Raw genomic sequence first — 5,020 nt, forward strand, 5'->3', positions numbered from 1 at the left:
CTCATTAAAGAAGAATAATACATGTATTTATATTGTGGGAGAAGGGCAGATCGGATACTTTGGCCGAGTACGAAATAGTGATGGTGAGGTATGGTCTGATGGTTGTGTCAGTATCCTCTTTATGGGTGTCAGCATCCTCTTTATAGGTGTCAGCAGGTGGTTGGGGAAAATATCACTTCAGCATTGGAGAGATCATCTCAGCATCGAATGGATAGTGATGGACGGCATGGCAGAGCCCATGTGATATGACAAGTCATGGAGACTATCGGGGCTAGGGTCATGATGAGACCTGTCCAGTGTTGACCGTGGCGCTGACACATGGTCAGGAAGAAAAGCACGAGGCAGATATTATCCTGCAGTTTGCCCGAGAAGTAACACCTCATCAAGTCGTCCTCGTAGGGCTTTGAATAGAAGGTCGAATGAGCTCCAGACGAGTAGACTTCGACAAGAGGGTCGACAGGTTCCACCTCTCGAGTAGTCATGAAGAATGTCTTGACGAGTCGGCCAAGTTGGGACCTCCGCTGGGCTTGGGCCACCAACTTGGTTGGGGTTTTGCTTGTGGAAGTACACTTGCCCGTTGTTTGGCGAGTTGTATTTTGGTGAATGAGAATACCATAATAGTTGGCCCGTTTTAATTGGAGTCGACTTTAGCTAGGTTCGAGTGAAATATAATAAAGAATCACTCTAGAATTGCTTCTCTGTGTTGCATGATCTCAGAATGTTTTGCCGGATGACTTAGTTCCAATGTGGACTTAGTAGATTTAATCATTTACCCGAGAGGACTCATCCTCTATAAAGAGGAGGCGTTTCGAACTTGAGTAAGTTAGCTTTTGAAGGATTAATTTTTTCTAAGTCTTAGACCTATCTAGTCGGCTATTCATTACTCAGCATCTGAGTAATATGGATGAATTGCCCGAAAGATATTCTTAAAGTCAACTTGGCGGCTGTGGCGGGTTGATCAGGGCCCGGTAAACTTTGCCTAGCGGACATTGTTTAGCGAGCTTCCAGAGGCCTTTATTGGGCCAACGAAACATCACTGCTGAGGATGACGTAATGATGCTGCCAGTTGTTAGAATAACGACATCATTTCATTTTTCGAGCAAAGAGGTGTGGAGTAAATATGAATGCTGCTTTGAATCTTGAGCGAACCGTTTGAGATTTCGAGATGAATCTCGCCCGTTCATTTTTAAAAGTAGCGACCACTCAGATAGCTCCATGTGTCTCTTGAAGGCTATAAATAGCTCGTTGGGGGAATTAAAAGAATTCTTTACGAGTTCTTTTCCAAAAAATCTCATGCGCTTCTCTGAAATTCCGCAAGTTTATTTTGCAACCCAAATTCTTCAATGCTTTCCCCAACTTCCACCGCAAGCCGCAATGAGGAGAGGATTGTTCTTCTCCGGCACATCCGCTCAAGGGTTTTGATGGGGACGCTTGAGTCATATTACAATCTTTATGATATTTCGAGGGCTTTTATACTGGGGGCCCTGAGTATGAGCAAACCCGTGTAACACCATGGCGGGGACCGTGAACCGCTTTACCTTGCTCATCTTGAGCATGGTCTACAGTTATCACTTCATCCCTTTATCAGTGACGTTTGCATTGCTATGGGGGTTTCCCCCTCCCAATTTACCCCTCATGCCATTGGGATTCTGGTGGGCTTTGTCGTTATTTGCCATCGTGTTGGAGTCTCGCCGACTATACGGCTGTTAGGACATTTGATCGGCATCAATTCGAAGAAAGAGGACCCACACTATTCTCTCTACTATAGTGGGATTGTTAAGCTTGTGTCAGACGCTTCGGAGCCCAGCGGGGATTAGAAGGAGAATTTTGTGTGGGTCTTCGGGGCTGATGGCGTTCTTGTTTGCCCCAATTGGCCCAAAGTGGCCAAGGATGTACTAAGGCCGTGTCTTCTTGATGAAGAGGAGAGGAGGCAACTGGCAAATATTTGTTGTGCCTCGAGAAACCAAAACAATCGCCAAGAAAGATAAACAACCAACCAAAATCAACAGCACAAACAATCAAACACTCGATTTACGTGGTTCGGCGAGATGCCTACGTCCACGGGGCAAGGAGGGGGGAGTTTTCACTATTAGAAATCAAGAGGAACAAACTAGGGTTACAAATCTCTCATAAACCCTCAACAATCAACTCTCAATCTCTCCAATTGCTCCTAGAATAGAAGCCCAAAGAAAACTCTCTCAATCTGCTCAAATTCGTCCTTGCACTTACCCTAAAAAAACACCCAATGGGTATTTATACAAATCCAAAACGAAGCGGGTCTGAAAACAGGCCCAACTCAAAACCGCAGCGGCGTCTCCACCTCGGCGAAGATTCTTCCAAAACTGAGCCGACACCGATCAAACCAATACCTCAACTGTTGCATCCAGTACGTCATGGCAACGGACTCATGACAACGGACTCCAATCACAACACGTCGAGATCCAAACGGGAGTGCGAACACTCAACCCCAAACCAACTGTGTCTACTCACCAAACAACTGAGCCTACACCGACTACACCAAATGCCTCACTTGCTGAGACCCAAATGGGAGTGCGAACACTCTCCCCAAATGTCGATGTCGCTCACCAAATCGGCTGCATCATAAAGACTGCCTACGTATCCTCTTGCCCAAGGAATCAAGCCTTCACGTAGTTCACCATATGGGCCTCCAAAGGCCCTCAATCCAACCTGCGGCTGATGGCATCATCAACGACCTCAAACTGAAGCGATCCAAACACCTCCACCTGAGATGTAACAATGACCGTATCCAAAACATATCCATCAGCTGCATCCAAATCAACTACCTCATCATCTGCACCCATACATAAATGACTCCCACGCTGTGCCACCTCAGCTGGAATCCCAACCAATGCAGAATGACCTGGAGTACGTGGGGAAATCCCCACCCAATGTGGAGTAGCATCAACCTCCACCCGCTGCGATATCCCTCTGACCTGATCAATACTCTCCACCTGTCGAGAGTCCAAAGTGACAAACCTGCTCAGACCAAACTCAGAAGCTCCCAACTGATAGCCAAATGAACTCCTGAATCCCAACTGCGCAATCGGATCCAACCTCACATCAACGATGTGACCAAGTGCTGGGTAGCCAAATATCCGACGCCGACCAAAATCTAAAGCAGCTCTACCAGATCTAACAACTCTACACGCAGCAGTCGGCAACCACATAAGATGACCCAAACCTGTCGAAGCCTGAATACCAGATCCACTGCTCGACAACCAATACCGATCCTCCTCCAGAAAAGAACGGCCCACTAAATCCGCCATCTCATCACGTCGCCCCACTGTCTCCTTCCCTCTGAAGTGTCTCCAACTGCCGTGAGCTCGGCACCAATGCAAGAAAGGACTCCTACTAGAATAAGTACGACTGGTAACCTTTCTGTCCATACACCTCCTCCAACTGTTGCGGACTACTAGGACTTTATACCAACGGGACTTGGTTGCAACCCAAATATGCCTAGTACAATCCCCAACATAGGAAACCAAATAACGATTACCTCCCGATGATGCCTCCTCGGAAAGCCCCCAAATGCCTGACTGAACACCTCCAATAAGACCTCTCGATCGATGGATAGAAGTGCTGAACTCCACCTCGGTCTTCTCGCTCATACCAATGTGCTCACAGGACTTCAATCTGCAAGTCATAGCACTCCTCAACAATCTGTGCACGGTATAACCAACAATATATCCCAGCACCAAACAATGCCACAGTCTAGCCATAGAAGTAGTCAGCGCCCTATCAACTACCGTGCTCCCAAGTAGATAATACAAGTTACTCCGCCTGACTCCCTTCATCACAATTATGGACCCCGATGTGACCTTCAAGCGAGAATCCGCCAAGATCACCCTATAGCCTGATGCCTCCAATACCCCAAGTGAAATGATGTTCTTCCTCAGTTGAGGAACGAACCTCACATCAGCCAACTCCCGGATCATCCCGTCACTCATCTGAATCCGAACGGTACCAATACCACCAATAGGGCATCTGTGATCATTACCCATGAGAACAGCATCCCCTCTTTCCAACTCCTGAAAGCTGAAGAACCAATCCCTTCTAGGGCATATGTGGTAAGTAGCACCAGAATCCAACATCCACTCAGTGGAGTCGGCAACATCAACTTACGGAAGAGCTGGGCACGAATAGCCCGAAGAATATGAATCTGAAACATCGCCACTAGCCTTGGCAATATTCACCTCTGAAGCTTGAGTAGCTTTCCCTTTATTCTTCACAGCTTGCAATTTTGGGCATTCGGCTTTCCAATGTCCATCCTCTCTACAAAAGGCACACTGATTCCTACCAACTGCAGGATGCCCCACTCTAGACTGCGACCTTCTTCCACGGTTTGGACTTCTAGCTCTTGCAACCAATGCACCAGCAACCGGCTCGATGGAAGTCTCCTTGTCCTTCTTTCGAAGTTGATAATTCACAAGGGCTGCGGTGACCTCACTATACGAAAGTGATGCCTTTCCATTAATAAGAGTGAGGACGAAGGTCTCATATTCCTCGTCGGGCAAGGAACTCAATAACAACAATGCCTTGTCCTCGTCTTCAACCTTGACATCTACATTCGCCAAATCTGCAAGTAGCTTCGTGTAATGGTTCATGTGATCACTAATAGATGTCCCCTTCTTCAATTGGAAGCGATAAAGCCTCCTCTTCAAATGCAAACGATTTTCGATGCTCTTCGTCAAATATTTGCCCTCTAGGACCTCCCAAATCTTCTTTGCCGAAGTTTCATTCATCACATCATATTTAAGGTCTTGGGTAAGGCAAGACCTAATCACACCACACGCCGTTCTATTCATCTTATTCCAAACCTTTTCATCAACGTCGGCCGGTTTCCCGTCCAACTCCAATGTATCTTCCAAATTTTGCGCATTTAGCGCATCCATGACTTCGCATCGCCAAAGTCCAAAATTATTTGTGCCGTTGAACTTTTCCACATCTATTTTCATAGAATGTATATTCAAACTTTGGACGGCCTTCACACCAGAAGAAC

The sequence above is a fragment of the Asparagus officinalis genome, chromosome 8 (assembly GCF_001876935.1).
Source record: "Asparagus officinalis chromosome 8, Aspof.V1, whole genome shotgun sequence".
Classification (NCBI taxonomy): Eukaryota; Viridiplantae; Streptophyta; class Magnoliopsida; order Asparagales; family Asparagaceae; genus Asparagus; species Asparagus officinalis.